We start from the raw sequence: 19246 nt of genomic DNA on the forward strand, positions 1-19246 counted from the left end.
TCGCCTGAGAGGTACACTGGATACATGGATCTTATGAGCGAATGTTTTGAGATAGAGCCATCTTTCTTTGAGGAGGCAATGCATCAACCAGTTTGGGTTGATGCCATGGTGGAGGAGTATGACTCCATAGTTCGTAGAAGTGTTTGGGATGTGGTGCCGAGACTGGAGGACAAGTCAGTGGTGAGCTCCCGATGGCTTTACAAGGTAAAGAAAGCTATAGATGGTAGTGTGGAAAAGCATAAGGCCAGGTTTTTAGCCTGTGGCTTTTCATAGGTAGAGGGGATTGACTATGATGAGACCTTTTCTCTTGTTGCAAGGTACTAATCAATCATACGTATATTGGCACTATCAACACATGTGGGTTGAAAGATACATCATATGGATGTAAAGACAACCTTCCTTAATGGCATTATTAAGGAAGAGGTGTACATAGAGTATACTAAAGGTTTAGAGACCTTCGACCATGAATCACATGTGCGTCAGCTCAAGAGAGTGTTGTATGGGCTGAAGAAAGCACCTCATGCTTGGTACAATAGAATCAATATCTACTTCGTTGGGTTGGGATTCACCAAGAGTGAAGAAGATGCAAAAATGTACCACATAGTGGTGGAAGGTAAATTGTTGATCATTGTGTTATATGCCGATGATTTTATTTCGACAAGTGATGATTAGCTGATCAAGTCTTGAAAGGAAGATCTTGCAAGAGACTTTGAGATGAAGGACATGGGGCTCATGCATTACTTGCTGGGCATGGAAGTATGGCAGGGTGATGGGGAACTATTTGTGTCTCAGGGCAAGTATGCCAACGAGATGCTTAGGAGGTTCCACGTGGAGAGCAGGAAACCCATGGAGACTCCTCTAGGAGGTAACTATATGAAGGATGGTGCTACTTTAGGGGAAGTAGTGGAAGCTACTTTTTACAAGAATCTTGTGGGTTCACTCATATATTTGGTGAACACATGACCAAATATGTGCTATGCAGTTAACCAACTTAATCAAGTGATGGTTAGGCCTACCAAGATATATTGGAAGGCGACAAAGCATGTGTTGAGATACCTCAAGGCTATAGACAGCCAAAGGGAGTGAAGCTTCAAGGCTTCACCAATGTAGATTGGGTAGGGAGTCCATCGGATAGGAAGAGAACACCAGGAGGGATCTATAGTATTGAGTCAACGACAACTTCTTGGTACATTAGGAAACAAAGATCGGTTGCACTCAGTTCGGCATAGGCATAGTACATGGTTGCAAGTCAAGCAACATGTGAGGCCATTTGTATGAGGAAGATTCTGGTTGGTTTGTTTGATTCGTAGATGTGTCCAATTGTGATTTACTGTGATAATTAGAGTTATATCAAACTCTTTGAGAATCCAGTTTTTCATGATCAATCCAAGCATATAGATATTTGATATCATCATCTTCAAGATTGTTTATTGAGGCAGATTATGTTGTTCGAGTACATTCCCGTGGAGGAGCAAGATGCTGACATTTTTACAAAGGAATTGTCAAGATGTAAATTCGAGTTTCATAGAGTTAGGATCGGGGTAGCGGATAATCCCTTTCCTATTGAGAGGGAGTGTTGAGAAATGGCAACAAGAAATTCTAGTTTAATTTGTCCTTGAATTAAACTGTGAATTAAAATCAAATTCTATTCTCATGGCAACTTGTAAATAGTTAATTAAGTTTAATTAACTTAATTAGCTTAGGAATTTCGATTTGGAAGTCTTTCTGTAGTCATGTATATGTTCTCCCTAAATTTTAGGGGTTTAGGGTGAGTTTATTTGAATTGAAATTAGATAACCAATTTTGACTGAGTTATTATCAATTAAACTAGTTTTAACTGTTGGAGGAACTAGTAGAGGTCTAGTAGTGATTTGGTGCACTGGTGCATCCTCAGTGCTACTCCAGCTAATTGAGTATTCCCTCATGAGAAACTCATGCATCTTAGTTCAGAGAAAGACCCAGTTGATACTATCGTGCTGGGACAATGTACTATCAATTGTAAAATGATTTGAGTTGTACAAATCATGCACAAAATCAGAAGAGGACCTAGTTTTGGATTGTGCAATTATGGAAGAAGGAATTCCAAATCAAATATGGGCTATTCGTTTCAGGAATTGCATAAGAAAATAGGGGCTCAATAGGCAAAAAGAATTGGCTAAGTGTTGGTCAGTGCGGGCTTGTGAGGCAGAGAGTTGACCATACTTGTGCATGATTATTCTTGTGAGAACAAGCTTTGTATTATCACTCAGATTTGTGATTAATGTAATAGATAGTCAAGGTTTTGAGCAGTGGCTTTCCCCAGAGAAACAATTGTGTTATGTGTCTTTGATTATCTTCCTCTTGTCGATTGTTGTTTTCACCGATCATTGGTTTCAACTATTTAAAGAGTAGAGTATATTCTTGTCTTGTGTTTTAATACAATACATGAGCTGTGAATCTACATAATTTAACATAAATTAAATTACCAAATAATGTATGCGTATATGTCTAAGATTAGTTTAAATATTTGAAATTACTCAATTTCCTCAGTTTGCTAAGAATATAGAGAGTACAATTAGAGAATTTAGGCTTCTGTGATTCATATCAATTTTGAGAAGAATCTTCGGCGAAAATCACATAGAAATATTTTTGTCGACGCGTTTCAAACCAACCAGGGTGGTTCATCGTCAAGACAAGTTGAATGAGCAGATCTTGCTATGCATTATAAATAGATCAGGCAGAATGTCCAATGACCAAATTTCCAGATCAGGTAACAACTAAAATGATAATAGCTAGATTGACCAGGGAACAACTAGTTAGACCATGAAGGGCATAATTTATTTAATTAAGTTCAGTTATTATTATTATTATTATTATTATTATTATTTTTAATAAATGGACCATTTTTTTTTAATTGCAAATATATGTTAGAATAACCGAGTTAATATATTATAATTATAAAATAAATCAAGTCATAGAAAATAGTTGATTATATTTTAATTATATTTTAATAAAATATAAGTTAAGGGACATTTAAATATTAATTTAAATTAAGAAAATAAATTAATTAATTAATTGGTTATCAAACATGTTTATAAATATTAGTTAGTTGACTAAGTTAAAAATAGAATAATCCATAAATAGTTATTTCTAATATAAAATAGAAGCTAAAGGACCTGTATTTATGAATATATATTAAAATAAATAGATTAGTATCATATTTGAAGTCAAAGAGTATCCCTAAAAAAATATTAGAGAGATTACAATATAGATTTTATATATATATTAATAATAATAACAATAAAAATAATTAATTAATTAAAATAATAATAATAATAATAATAATAAATAAATAGATAAAAAATAAAATAAAATAAAATAAATAAATAAATCAAAACAAATGAAATCAAATAAAAATATTAATATTAGTTTAAAAGTCAAAGGGTTTAAATATTAGAGAAATCAAAAAAGAAGAAGAAGAAGAAGAAGAAAGCGACTAGGAGGAGAGGGCTGGGACCAGCAACCACTGAGTATTATTCAATTTTTTTGATTTGGAATGTTGAAAAATGTATACAAAAATAAATGCATGTCCATTGAAATCAATGTGTTGATCTCAACATACATGTCAATTTCTATTCAAATTTCTATCCAATTTTTAATGCATTTATTTCAATGTACATGTCAATTTCTAGATGCCTTGATCTAGAAATGATGAAAAATGTATATTGAAATCAATGCATGGCCACTAAAATCAAGTTTTCTTAGATTCAAATGATCCCTTGACTTGCACATCTATGTCTACTAACACAACGATATTGTTCTTAAAATATTAAAATGATATTTCCATATGGTAATAAAATTAGTTATTCGTTTTGTGATTGCAAATGGTGTTTGTCTTCCTTTTCACTTACTTTATGTGTCTATTGTGGTGTTGTTAATTTGCGTATCTCATTGAATAGAGTTGGTGGGTTTTGTTCACAAGACAATGCCATTTTCCTTATTGTGATCCCCCTTGTAAGAATTCAAATTCCATCATGTGGTTTACATACAAGGTGTCACTTATTCCTCATCGTAGTACTCTATCAATACATGTACATTGGAATCAATGAGTTGATTTCACTATACATGTCAATTTCAATTTCACTTTCAATTTCTTTGCAAATTCTTACTTTTTATTTATATTTTATAGAATAATTATTATTTAAATAGTATGTAAACATTGAACTTTTGTGTTGATTTTAGAGTATGCGTGAAATTCAATTTCACTTTTGATTTCTATGTTAATTCCTATGCTTATTTATATTTTTTTGCTAAAGCAAGAGATGGCCCTTCTATTAACTTAGGTAAAAAATAATGATTTACACAGGTTACAACAAAATCCCACAAAGGGAGAGTGAAAACACAGAGGTGCAGACTCCCACAAAGGGAGAGTGAAATTACTCAAAGTACCCAAAAAACCTCCAACAATCAAATAGAAACAATGTCAAGACTGCCCTAGAATCGAAAGTGGGCAAGTGGATTCAAGGTTTGCTCCCCAAAACCCACCAAAGATTTGTCTCCTAGCGATTCGATAGTCAAAGATCAACCCCCATGGAGGCAAATCTCGTGGAAAAAAACCTCAAGTTGCATGATCAATGCTAACCATTGATCTTATACTTCAGATCCAATGGCTAGTGTCCATATCGCGCAGCTTAAAAGCCCGTTGAATACCGCATGATGAAGGCGGTTTGATTTTCTGGTCCTCCACCACATGTTGCATCCTTAGTGGAATCGCTAGCTTTTGAAAAAAACCAACTTTGGTTTAGATGGTGCCCGATGAAGGTGGTAAACCATTAGTGGTTTTGTCCTTTCAGGCCCAACAACTTGCATGTCAAAAGGTGGCCATAGATCTTCCTCCTCTGGATCTGAGGGCCACAAAACAAATCAGACAACACATCCACTCGTGAATTACCTAGCAATGAAGGCAATAAATATAGTTCACCCCCCTCCATGCGTCGCTAGTTGAATGGAATCGCTTGTCATCTGAGAAAACCTCAGAGGGCGCCCGAAGCAGGTGGTATATCTCGAGCAGTTTTTGACCCTGGTAATCTCTTCCTTTGACCTCCCCCGCATTGTACGAGGAAGACCTGGTCGGAAGGGTGGCCTCCTGTAGGGAATGCCATATGAGTGTAGTTGGCACTCTATGGTGTTCATCTCATATGGAATTCCTTCTCCTGTGAGCATATATCTTCTGTCTCGATTTCTGCCTTTGTTTCTATAAGCACCCTTAGAGAACCGACAATGCATATCCTCTGATAAACTGTCTGAAGTGAACTTATTCATCATTGACATGAGGTAAAATTTCGTCTCTTGAATTTTTCTAAAACTGTTGTCTGTCACTGAGGGCCTGGGATGAGCATTCCTCCTTCATCCTTTACCTCCTCCCACCAGCAACACAAGTTGATATTCTTGTTTCGAAACCCCTCATTGGCAAGCCAGTCCACAACTTTATTGGCTTCCCTGCGGACATGCACCAACCTAAGAGTTATTAGCACTCTTAGGTGTGATTTGATTTGTTGGTAGAATTGCAGAAGCTGCCAGTGTCCTGAGATTTTCTCAAGTGCAACGCCAGCATTAACCCTCTTCACCGAATTAATGACTAATTCCGAGTCAGCCTCAATGATGACATTGTGAATGTTGTACTTGAGAAGTATTTCCAAGCATAGTTCCATAGCCATGAGTTCAGGCATATTGTTGGTTGCTTTTCCTAGATAATTGTGGAAGATGACCAGAATGTTTTCTTCCTCATCCCTCATGACCCTTGCATAACTTGCTTCACCGAGATTTCCTTTAGAGGCCCCAACAATGTTAAATTTTAAAAAACCATGAGAAGGGGGTTGCCAGGAAGCTTTTTCAGCTGAGATATTCTTGTTGATCTGCATAGAACACTAAGGGAGATGAACCTTGAGCTCTAACTTTTCTAGGATTCTAGCCTCTATTTGTTCTATGAGTTTTCAGGTATCGATACCTCCCAAGATATGAACAGACTCTTTGAGTTGCTTAAGGATTAGCTTTAGAATGTTGCTCACCGGGCTATCCTTGAAAACCCTGTTGTTGCACTCCTTCCAAACATTCCAGATTAAGAACCCTGGGGTCAGCGCCTAGGCGGAGGTTATTATCTCATTATCTGAAGAAAAAAAAATTCGCCAGTTTATCAATGTAGCAATGATGTCATTTACATTTCTTTCTGTTTGCTCAAAGACATCACCAACCCAGTTCCAAAGTATTGTGGTGAATGAACATCTATTCAGGAGATGATTAGTGGTTTCTTCCTGTTGTCCACATAGGTGACATCTTGAGGGGCCAACAAAGCCTCTTTTCCTTAGGTTATCCCATGTTAGAATCTTGCCTTGTTGAACCAGCCACTTGAACAGTTTGACTTTCATCCAATGAGGATTATCCCAGAGTTCTTTCCACGTCTTATCAGTGTTTGGATAGTTAAGCCCTATGTCTATCCTTTTGGCCTCCTTAAGGGTGAAGAGACCTGTCTTATTCTTTCCCCATCTTAATTGATCTTCCAAGGTTGAGGTTAAGATTTGCCTCTTTTCCAAAAGATCGTTAAGGGCTATAGCTTGAGTATGCATCATGCCCATTTCACTATAATCTGGAAGTTTCCATATTCTCCATTTCCCATTGTTCCTTGAGTGATCCCAATAGTCCCTTACCCTCCTTAATCCTTTGTTGATGGTATCTATGTGAATGTCTGCTAATTCTTCACTGCGGAGATTGTCCTCCTGCTACCAATTATCCTCCCAAAAGCAGACCAGATTTCCATTTCTGATCTCCCAGAAACTATGATTTTGGACTAGGGCCCTCTTCTCCCATGCCCTATTCCAAATTGAAGGACATTTTACTTGTCTTGTCATTCTTATGAGGTTCTTCTCCTGCCAATATCTTGCATACTTTTGCTTCCATAGTTTTGGCAAGAGGGCTTGAATTTCCTTTAACCATCTCCACCAGATTTGGGCTCCTAGAACTCTGTTAAGAATTCCTGGGTCATGAAGACCCAAGCCACCATGGGATTTCGGTTTGCATACCTTGTCCCAAGCCACTAGGGCCCATTTCTTCTTTTCTTCACCTTTCCCCCAGAGAAAGTCTCTTTGAATGTTTCTTATATTAGTAATTATGCCAGTTGGTGCCGGAATGGCTGATAACATATAGATATGGATACTTTGGAGGATAACCTTAGTTAGAATCAGCCTCCCTGCTAGATTTAGGGCTCTATTTGTCCATTTTCTAATCTTATCTTTTAGCTTATTTAGAACAGGCTCCCAGATTTCCTTGTGTAATGGTTTGTCAGTGAGGGGAAGTCCCAGATACTTCGTGGGCAATGACTCTCATTGAAAGCCCAAAATTCTAGAAAGATTTCTTTGAATCAAAATATCTATATTGAAAAAGAAAATCTTTGATTTAGTGAGACTTATCTCTATGCTTGCTTCCATGGAAAACTCACTCAGAATCTGATTGAATGCTCTGGCTTCCTTGATTGTGGGTGTGCCTTGAAGCATAGTATCATCTACAAATTGTTGATGTGTCATTGTGTCCCCACCTTGGTGAGTCTCAGACCATGAATTCTTGGTTCCTCCTTAGCAGCTCTGATTGCTCTCCCTAACCCTTCCATCATTAGAATGAAAAGGAAAGGAGAAAGAGGATCACCTTGCCTAAGACCTATAGTAGGCTTGAAGGTTTTGGAGGGAGAGCCAATGAGAAGAATTGAATAGCTAGTAGTGGTAACTAGTGCCATGACTCACTTAATGCAATTGTGATAAAATCCATAGGCTTTTAGTACTACTCTTGTGTACAACAAGATAAGTTTGTCATAGGCTTTTGCTATGTCCAGCTAAATTATCGTCCCTACCTATTTATTGGTGCTTAGTGAATGAACCACTTCATGAGCTTGAATTATGTTATTAAGAATTTGTCTTCCTTCCACATAACCCATCTGCTCCTCTGACACTAGGGTAAGCAGGAGTGGCTTGAGACAGTTGGCAATTACTTTGGATATTATTCTGTACACCACATTGCATAATTCTATAGGTCTAAATCTGTCTGGAGAGGTGGCTTTTTCCTGTTTAGGGATTAAGGCTATGAAAGATTCATTGAGTGCCTTTAAGACTGTCTTAAATCTTCGAGAGTATTCCACTACCTCTAGAATAGCCTGTTTTACTATCCTCCAACAAGTTTTGAAAAAGTCCACATTGAAGCCATCCGGGCCTGGTGCTTTCCCATTGTGCATCTCTGTAATGACTTCCTCAATCTCTTCCTCTGTTACTGGTCTGTTGAGGTTGTTATTGTCTTCTCTAGAAACCAATTTAGGAATGTATTGAGTAAATCTTTTCATAAATTGATATCTATCTTCTGAGTTTTCCTCAACAATTCTCTGAAAATGTTGGACTATAACCTCCTCCATCTCTTCATGAGTGTTTCTTTCTATTCCATGTTGATATGTAAGTTTCAAAATTCCATTGTTGTTTCTATGAGCTATGGTGGATCGATGAAAGAATTTGGTGTTTCTCTCCCCTTCCTTAATCCATTGTACTCTGGATTTCTGTCTCCAGAATATTTCCTCTTGCAGACATCTATTTTCCCAATCATGCTGGAGTGACTCTGCCATCTCTTTCATTTCATCTGTATTCCCTTCTGTGATAAGAGTTTGGTTTATTTCCTTTAGTTTCTTTTCCACATCTCCTTTAGCTTTGAAGATGTTTCCAAATTCTTTTTTATTCCACTCTTTGAGTCTACCTTTAATGTGTTTGAGCCTGCTGTGTAGAAGGAACATCTTTGTACCTTGAAGGTGTAGCTCTTCCTTCCACCATTTTTCAATGTTTGTGAGGAAATTTGAATGTGTGAGCCAAGTGTTCTCAAACCTGAAGGGGGAGTTCCTCGTTTTACCAAATAGAGAAGCTTCCAATTGAATAGGCCAGTGTTCTGAACCTCCAAAAGGTAGGATGAGTGCATTTAGGCTACTTCCCATGAGAAGAAGTTCCTCTGAAATAATAAATCTGTCTAATTTTGAGGCTACTTGGGTAGGGCCGCCCCTTTTGTTATTCCAAGTGAAGATTCCGTTACTGGTTTCCATATCAACCAATTTCATATTGGTGATGAAGTTTTGGAAGGAAACTGAATCCCTACCAAGTGTTCTAGTACCTCCTTTCTTCTTAGTGAGTGATTTTGTCATGTTAAAATCACCTCCTAGATCTAGGGTAGAGTTGGGTATCTTTTCTTCATATCCTCTAGTGTTTTGAGGAGTCAAAGTTTGTCCTCCATTGGCTAAGGACCATAGACATTCATGATCATGTAACATTTCCTATCACCCCCCGGTTGGAAAATAAAAGAAAAGTGATGTCTAGAAGCCTCCGCATCAATCACACCAAATTTCTATGGATCCCATAGAGTGAGAATGCCATCAGCTGATTTATTTTCCTTAACTTCAAGGTCTTCATATCTATTTAACCATCTGCTATGTTTTTCTCTGATCTTCTTCAATGAGCATTTTGTTTCCTATATGAATACTATGTCAGGTTTTTCCTCTTTGATCCTCTTACCTAGATTCCTCTATTTTCTTCTACTCCCTAGTCCTCTAATGTTCTAGGTTGTGATTTTCATTGAGGTGGGGTTTTAAAGGAGTAACTGGAAAGGCCTTTCATCCTTCCTGAGTCAATCATGAGTTTTCCACACTCCAGTAGTTCTTTCTATCTTTTTCTTCCCTTTCTCTTGCCTGGGTTTTTTGTTAATTTTCCTGTTATTAATCCTATTGTGGAAGTCCCTTTATTTTCCTATGGATCATGTCCTCTTTTGACTCCTGCGGTTATTTGATGTGACTTGTTAAGGAATATCTGTTGTACCTTGTCAACGTCCTCTTGAGGTATGGAGTTTATTCCTAGGTTTCCTCCTTGTTCAAGAAACTTTTCCAGCTCTAAGTTCTCCCTTTCTAGGATCTCCTGTAAGTCTTGGTCCTCTGTGCCACTTTCACTTTGAGTCATTGCATGGTATTTTTCTATTTCTATGTTACTCAAAGGGTTCGTTGTTGTTCATTCTATTCCTGTGTGAACTCCATGTTGTTCTCTTTTCCTTTCCCCCTTGCTATTTGATTCCTTGTACTCTTTTGATCACTTCCATCTACATCTTCTTCTCCTAAGATCTCAAAACTATTGTACCTTCTTGTTTTATTATCCTTCTCAGTAGGGTTCTTTTGTGTCTTCTTTCCCCCCTCCTTTTCCTTTTCCTCCTACTTTGGTGAAACCTGTCTGATCTTTCCCTTTGCTAGTGTTTAGGTATTCCTCCCTTCTATTAAGAGGACAATCTCTAGATAGGTGCCCATGTTCATGAAATTTGTGACATTTGAATGAAATATGTTCATAGTCAACTGTTTGAACCCATTCCTCGTCATAGACTTCTAGAATGACCTCATCTAGAAGGGCTCCTGATAGGTCTATCTCCACACAGATACGAGCATAGGAGGTATATTTTCCTCATATAGTTTCCTCTAAAATTGTTAAGAAATGACCTAATTTATTGCCTATAGCTTTTAAAGATTCTAGCATCCAGCAATCTAAAGGTAAGGAGTAGAGTCTAATCCATACCGGTATTGAAGTGAAGGTTTCTCATTTTGGCATAAAGTTCACTATCCATGGCTGCATATAGAGTCCAACAACGACAAAGAATTATGATCCTCCTTCAAAAATATTGTCCCTGTCCTCCATGTTCATGAATACCACTGTAGAAAAATCCTTGGATCCAAGATGCATATTTAACTCCCCCTTTGGTTTTTAGTTGTATTTTATCTAAGTGTACAACGCTTTCTCTGATGGCCAAATGCCCATAAATTTGCATATAATGGCATAGTTTGCCATGTGATCCCTTTGCTCTTGCAGAGCTGGATCATTTAAAATAACCGCGGTTTAGTTATGGTCTTGGGTTTACAAGGCCCCATTTTGGTTTTGTTCTCTATACCCTAACCTCTGTCTTTTGCTTTCTCCTCCTATCGGTCTTTTTTGTGGGTCCCTTGTTCTGCATGGGTTTTGCTGCCTTCCACCTTCTGAGTTTTAGTGTTTTTTGTCTTGACCTCCAAGGGTTGTGGAGGCTTGTTATTATTCCCTGCTCTTCCTCTATTTGAAACCACATTACTATAGGAGGGAGTGGAGCTCCCTCCTCCCTGTGCCTCCATGGGTACCTGTTACCCTCTGTCACTCTCTTTGATGAACCCTAGAACCTTGATCACCAGTTTTCCGCCTTCCCCAATGCTTATTTATATTACTATTTGTATTTTATACCATTAAAATTATTTACATAGTAAGTACGCATAAAATTCTCCAATTAAAAACCAAACCACAACATTTGAGCACCTCAATTTTTTCAGTATGCAAAATAATTCTTCTTATTGTTTTCTTTTTTACCTTTAATATGAGAAATAAGATAGGCATAAAATAGACGTGTTCACGTATGTTTTAAATTTGAACATGGTTGTATTGAAAATTTAAAGAAAACCTTCCAAGGGATGTCAATTGAAGTTTGATTGTTATGATGCATTGTATTGATGGCTGACAAAATAGATAGATATATCCGTTGAGATTCTAATGCATATTTGGCTATTGCAGGATGCTCTTGTGAAAATTCCACAAATGCGATAATTGGAAACTATTCTTCTAACTAATGAAGTTTATTTTTCTTTCGTTAATTAATTTAACGACAAATAATGAATAACACACTACTGAAATCTTCACAATTTAAATAATGTTGCAAAAATAAATCAGGAACTAAGAAATAATTCACATGTCACATAAAATGACACCAAAGTTTGGACTAATGTCCTTGGAAAAACCCCGAAGGGAAAACTAGTGCAACAAATGAGGGTTTATATTTTATTACCTTAAAGAAATTAGAGAGTACATAGATATGCTTTCCAAAATACTATAAAATCACCAAAAAAATTTCCCCACCACTCCAACTAGTAGATTGACTTGGAAACCCTTTGTTTCCCTTAGAAAATTAAACACTGCCTCCTCTAAAAAATGTGCGCAAAAAAAGTTGATGTGGGAAATACACACTTGCTGGAAATTGAGATTTGGTGACCTTGCACTCACACTAAGAAACTCACTCTATCCTTCATTTTTTATCCCAATGGTTGGAAAAGTGATATATTTCCTAAATCTGCACACTATAGAAACTTGCACGACCTTCGTACTGGTGGACTTGACCTCTAAAAAAATTTGTGGAAACCTCCCCTGAAAACCCTCTCTCTAATCTATGTTTATCCTTTCACTAGTGCTTTGTTGGCTCAAACTCTTCCCTCCTTGAATGCTATGTACTGGGAAATTCACACTACCTTTCTCTCTTGCTCCTTTGATGTGTCTTCCCCAAGCCCCATCTACTTGCTCTTATAATTATCTCATTGGAGCACTAACAACCAATATCTAATAATAATCAACAGTTAAGATCATCTTAGACTTGATCGAAGTTACTTTTTGGAAGTCTCTAAAGCATAATTCAATCTCCTTAATTAATACACTTTATTAACTAATTTTCTTAAGTTAGACTTATGAAATTTTAATTATCTGGTCAATTAATTTAATCAAGGTGTTTTAGAGCCATATCTCACAAAACCATTTCATGTTATTGGAGATATCATTTTCCTTAGTCTCTCTGACACCTCAGAGACTAGAAAACATGTTTAATGCTACCACCATAATAAAAAACCTAACACTCCCTCTTAACGAGGAAGGTGTTCTCTTTCCCCATCATATTCCACCACTCTATATTAAGTAGAAGAACATCATATAGTTGGATTAATCATATTGTTGGTGTCTTTCATTTATGATACGACTTGCTCTCACTATCCACCATGTCAATGCACAACTCTGATCTCACATTTTTTATGCCTTTGTGATACTATTGCTATGCTTCTATTGTATTTGTGTTGCTGCTATCACTACAACTGTGTATTGATCTCCTTAGAACCTAAAGCTCTGAGTTTCCATAGGGAGACTCTCTATATATTTAGACTCCCTCTGAGTTTCAATCTCCTAGTTGGAAATCACTCCGCTATAACTGCATCTGCACATTGCAATTGAGAAATTTTCACTGCCTATGCCACTATAACTAGCTCTACACTATCTCTCTAGAAATTAATGCAACTAGCTCTGTTTACATTGAACCTGTTACTATGATATTGTGGGCCCCTGTAGAAAAGGTGATGGTCCTGCTACAACGACTGGAACTAGTCTAACTGATCTCCATGCTACATCTGTAGTGGACCCTACCCATCTTGACACACCAAGGTATCAAGCTTCGCCTCCACCTAGAGATGTCTCTACTATTAGTGCAAACTTCTATTATGTGGTGTTCAACTCATCAACCTCTACTAAGGTTGTTTTCTGCTCTTGCTTCTTTTCCTTCTTACTATGAGGACACTGGGAGATGTAGTGACTAAATTCTGCACACCTAAAGCACTTAACCTTCAACAAGTCTTTATTATTCTTTTATCCTCCCATTCAGCCTTGTCCCTTACTAGGACCCTTCTTCATTTTCCCTTACTTGCAAGGGCTATGTTCTCCTCATCCTCCTCCTCCTTCGGTCTCTTATTGTTATTGTCATTAGTACCTACTTCTAGACGAAACATCAACTCCCCTTGAGTGAAATACTCCATAGACGATCCCATCCAAGTAGCATATGTCACATGGAAATAACTTGGATGAAAGTATGCCACTGCTTGATGAAACCATTGAGATTTTTTTGTAGTGGCTAACTGATGTCAAGTTTCTCACCAACTACTGCAAGCCCATATTTGACCGTCTGAAGTCTAGTGAGATAGGATGTGACACATTCTCCCTTCCGCATCTTAGTGGTCCTCAACTTCTTCTCGAGAATTATATTTTGATTCTCTAATGGATTCTCATACAGTTTGATGATGACATCCCACATGTCCTTTGTCTTATTCTTTTCTAAAATATGAGGGACAATGTGCTCTCGAACCCCATCTAGGACCATCCTCTTAGATTTGGCCATTTATTTCTTGAAGGTATCCAATTTTTATTGATTTGTTGGCTCTGCCATGACATTTGTCATGAATTTCTTCAGGCCATGCTCATCCAACAAGAATTGCATTCTAGCATTCCATACACCAAAGTTAGAGGCTCTATCAAGTATGTCTTGATCCTTGAGACCTACTGTAGTCATATCTATGAAACTCAAGTATTATGGAGGCCAATAAACTCGAACTCCCTTTTCTCTTTTTGGCAACTAAATCTAGCTACTTTTGTCGCTCACACTGTATATATTTGGCCTCTAGAAATTCAGACAACCCCAGATCTGCCTCTAGGTGAGACATATAGCCTCCCTCTACCTTTGGAAGAAATATGCTCTCCCTTATAGACACAAATCCAACCTCCAACAACTAATCAAACCCTCTTCCGGCAACTCACACTACTAGACTAGCTAATTTGCACTGCGAAATTCAAACTCCTACTACTAGAATTTTGATCTCCATTCCCTTAGCTGAAAAATCTAGAAATCCTATAATAAATTGCTGGAAATTAATCCCGTGTGATTCCTCTTCCTTCCTAGCACATATCTGCAGCTATAAACCTCTGCTGCAAATTTTTTCACCTAAATTTGATAGATTTTCTCTACAAAATAACTGATCTACTCACTAGATTTTTTTATTTTATATTATTTTTTGATAAATCTACTGCTTTTCATTAACATCTAAGGCAATTCACACTTTTCCACCAAGCTAGATATGGAAATCATTTTTTTTCTCTCCGTTATGCACACTGCCTGGCTAATATGTGTAGATCTAAAGAAAGTGCTTGAAATCTCCCTTTGAAACTACATGGTCTCTTCTTCTTTCACCTTTGAGCTTAAGATTTGATCAACACCGCTCTAATATCATGTGAAAAATCCATGATTGCAATAATTGAAAAATATTCTTCTAATGGATGCAATTTATTTGTTTTCTGTTAATCAATTCAACAACAAATAATTAATAAATCACTACTACAATCTTCAAAATTTTAAATAAACATTGCAAAAATAAATCAGGAACTGAGAAATAATGCACACACATAAAATGAAACCAAAGTTTGGACTAACATTCTTAGAAAAAACAAAAATGGAAAACTGGTGCAATAGATGATGGTTTATATATTATTATCTTTATAAATTAGAGAGCACATAGATTTTCTTGCCCAAATACTTACAAAGCTTCAAAAAGATTTCCCTGCCACTCTAACTGGTAGATCGACTTGAAAACCTTCTATTTCCCTTGTAAAATCAAACTCGACCTCCTCTAGTAAATGCGCATAAAAAACATTGTTGTGGGAAATACACACTTATTGGAAACTGACATCCATTGATCCTTCACTCCTTCTAGTGATCCCGCACTCACACTAGGCAAGTCGTTCTATCCTTTAGATCTAATCTCGATAACTGGAAAAGTGATATGTTACCTAGATCTATGCACTGGAAAAACTCACATGACCTTCCTGTTGGTGGAATTGACCTCTGCAAATTTCAGTGGAAGCCTCCCTTGGAAACCCTCTCTCCAATCTTTGTTGATCCCCTCACTGATGCTCTGCTAGCTCGAACTCTTCCTTCTGTGCACTGGGAAATTCACACTACCTTGCTCTCTTACTCCTTCGATGTGTTTTCTCCAACCCACATCGACTTATAATTTTCTCATTGGAGCACCAACAACCAAGATCTAATTATGATCAATGACTAAGATCATCTTAGACTTGATCCATGTAACATTTTGGAAGTCTCTAGAGCATAAGTCGATCTACTTAATTAATACAATTTAGTTAACTAGTTTTCCTATGTTAGACTTTGGAAATTTTAATTGTCTAATCAATTAATTTAGTTAAGGTGTTTCAGAGTCATATCTCGCAAAACAATTTATGGGTATTGGAGATATCATGTTCCTTAGTCTCTTTGAGAGTCTGACGCCTTAGAGCTTAAAACATATGTCTAATGCTACCACCATAATAAAAAACTAACAACTCTTAAGGATATATTGTCTTATGAACAATCCACCAACGAGTTTCAATATTGGGCTACACAAACATTTTCCATTAAATTATCATTTCATTTAAATTAATCATTATAACCATTAAATTTACAGAAAGATGGTCAAATCAATAAAATGAAAATATGAATGATCTCATGTTCCTTAGTCTCTCTGACACTTCAGATATTAGAGCATATGCTGATGCTACCACCATAATAAAAAACTAACCACTCTTAAGAATACATTGTCTTATGAATAATCTAGCAACCATTGTCAATATTGGGCGACACAAACATTTTCCATTAAATTATCATTTCATTTAAATTAATCATTATAACATTAAAGTTATAAAAAGGTGGTCAAATCAATAAAATGAAAATACAAAAGTAAACTTCAATTGCATAATGGATAAATATGCTAATTATTATTTAAACTTTAAGATATCTTAAAACTAATTGAATTCTTAACCCTCATTCAAATTTTGGATATTTATGTACATTATTTTCAATCAATAGTAATAATCACTAATATTTATAGTGCCATATGAATCATGTATGTGCAAACTTTATTGTAAAATTGTTAATATCAACTTAATATAATAAATATCTACAATTTTTATTTATATTGTTGGATTTTTATTGACTACCAATATAGTAAGGAGTTTTACCCAATGTAAGCATATACCTTTCCATTACAAACTTTCTCTATCTTTCGTTTGAGAGTTAAAACAAAATGGTAATTCAAAGTTTACTCAACTTTTAACACAAAATTTTCAGGAAAAACTTTCCATTAAGAATTTAAATTAAATATTAGAAACAATGGAAACCAGGACACTACTAAGATCGGGGTGAATCAATAGTTTGACCAAATTATACAATTATGCACCAATTACACTTTTCAATCACTTTAGATCCACACAATATCATAAATCAATCATGTAAATTATAACAATTACCATGGACATGTGCAACATATATAAGACATCAATCTCCTTTTATTTCTTTGGCAAATACAAGCTTCAACTTGTTATTACGTCACTACCCAACAAGCTCCCACTTGTAACCTTATTAGCTGTTACTGGAAGGAAATTCTATCCCTACTCCTTTATTAGTTTTCACTGAAAGGGACTCTTTCCCCTACTTGTTTATTAATTTTCATTGAAATGGAATAATGTCACTACTCATTTATTGGTTTTCACTGAAAGGGACTACTGCCCCTGCTAATGTATCAGCCACTGCTGAAAGGGACTCTTGCCCTTAGAATGCAAGCTACCACTTTCTAAACCCATTGATCCATATTTAATCCATTTTCAAACTCAAATCAATAATGCACTTTCTTTTCATAAAAAATAACTTTTGTACCTCAATTACTCACAAAAAACACCAAACACACCAACAACCACTGATTACTGATAAAAAATTCCTTATGCACTAGCAACATCAATCCATAGCAAATTTCTAATTTCACCATAAAAGCATCTTTGCTAAATACACCAATCACCAATTCATTCTTTGCCTTCTCAAACCACTTTCAGACACCAAGATTGGTCTTTGATTCACCTATGATGCATAACAACAATATTCATCTCATTGCACAAACAAACTTCCACACTTGCTCACAACCAACATGGTTGCACCCACCTTGCAAATTTGATACTACTTATAAAGGAATTTGGACTAATATTTTTGGTTATTGAACTTTAGTTATCTTAACCTCTTCCTCATGTGTAAATATATATATATATATATATATATATATATATATATATATATATATATATATATATATATATATATATATATATATTACTTTGTGCTACTTCAATTAAGTCTTCTGAATGTGTTTTTCAAGTCTTCAAACACTTGCTCTATTATTCCTCTGAGAAAAAATGAGCTAAATTATTGAGGAAATTTTCCTCAATTCTAGTGAGTTACAAGATTTAGCTGAGTTTTTCTAAATCTGACAAGTTCCAAATTTGGTTGAACTGCCAAATCTTCCTCTAATCTCGTTCATACCACTAATCTAGTTTCATTCCTTCCTTTCTGTAGTTTTAGCGCCATCGACTTGTTTCATGCCTATTTTTTCCAATTTTGGAAGTGTTGTTATGTTTGGCACAACTGCCAAAATCATGTTGTTGAATCATTCTTCCAAATCCCGAAGGATTAAATAAAAATGCTACCATATTTACCTCCGCGAGCTGTTTTTATGCCATATGCCCAAGGGCTTAACTCATAGTTTGCGACGTGCTCGTACCTATGGTGCTAATCTTTTTTAACATGTTTGCAATGCTTTTGGATTATAATCAACTTGAAGGCCCATGGTCCTTTAACACATGAAAACACCACAAAAACTGTGACTTGGGAACACCTTCTGTAATTTGTAAGAACTGTTACTTGTCAGCAATATTTCTGTCTCCCAGGCTCGTTATCCTAGTGATATTACCCTTGGCATTTTTTTCTCCGCCATAAATACTTTCAGGTTTACATGTTCAATGTGGGGCTACCTTGTGCCTTCTTCCCATTGGTCTTGTTCTCTACTCTCTACGCCACTTATGGTCCATCCTAGTACCTTATAGGCCTAACGTTCTTCCTTTGTGAAAACTCAAAACCTTCTGGGTTTAGGGGACCAGGCTGATGTGTCTTGTGGGAAACACCACCTATACTCGTGGACAAATTGCATGCTCATTCGGGTGAGTCGTCCCTGACAACTACCACATCTGCCTGATGCCTAGTCAACCTAGAGCACTTCATTGTGCTACCTTTCAAAACTTTTAGGAAAGCCCTTCTGGTTTGTCCTCATGCCAACATTACCAATGCCAAATGGTGCCATATGAGTGGTGACATGTGTTGCTCAGATTTGGCCCCCTAGGCCACCCAAAATCATTGAATGTGCCTACCACATATCCTCCTCGCATTGGACCACCTCATGCTAACATCATGTTTATGTCATCATCCACTTATGTCTATCAAGTTGTCTATACATGCGAATTAAAATATACACGTCATCCAATATGGAGAGAGAAAGGGGTCTTGTGTTTTTTTGACCAATTTTTTTGTTAAATATTTTAACACAAAACCACTAGATTCAATATTTTACATTGTTGCAATTGCCACAATTTCCTCTTTATTGGTCCTTTTTTGCCACTCTTCTTCATCATGCTAACCTAATGCTTAATCATCTCGGGCCATGAATTCTGCACTTACCTTTGTTCCTTCCAACAAA

The sequence above is a fragment of the Pinus tabuliformis genome, chromosome 7, assembly GCF_031772625.1.
Source record: "Pinus tabuliformis cultivar Carrire ecotype Pingquan chromosome 7, CPIR1, whole genome shotgun sequence".
Classification (NCBI taxonomy): Eukaryota; Viridiplantae; Streptophyta; class Pinopsida; order Pinales; family Pinaceae; genus Pinus; species Pinus tabuliformis.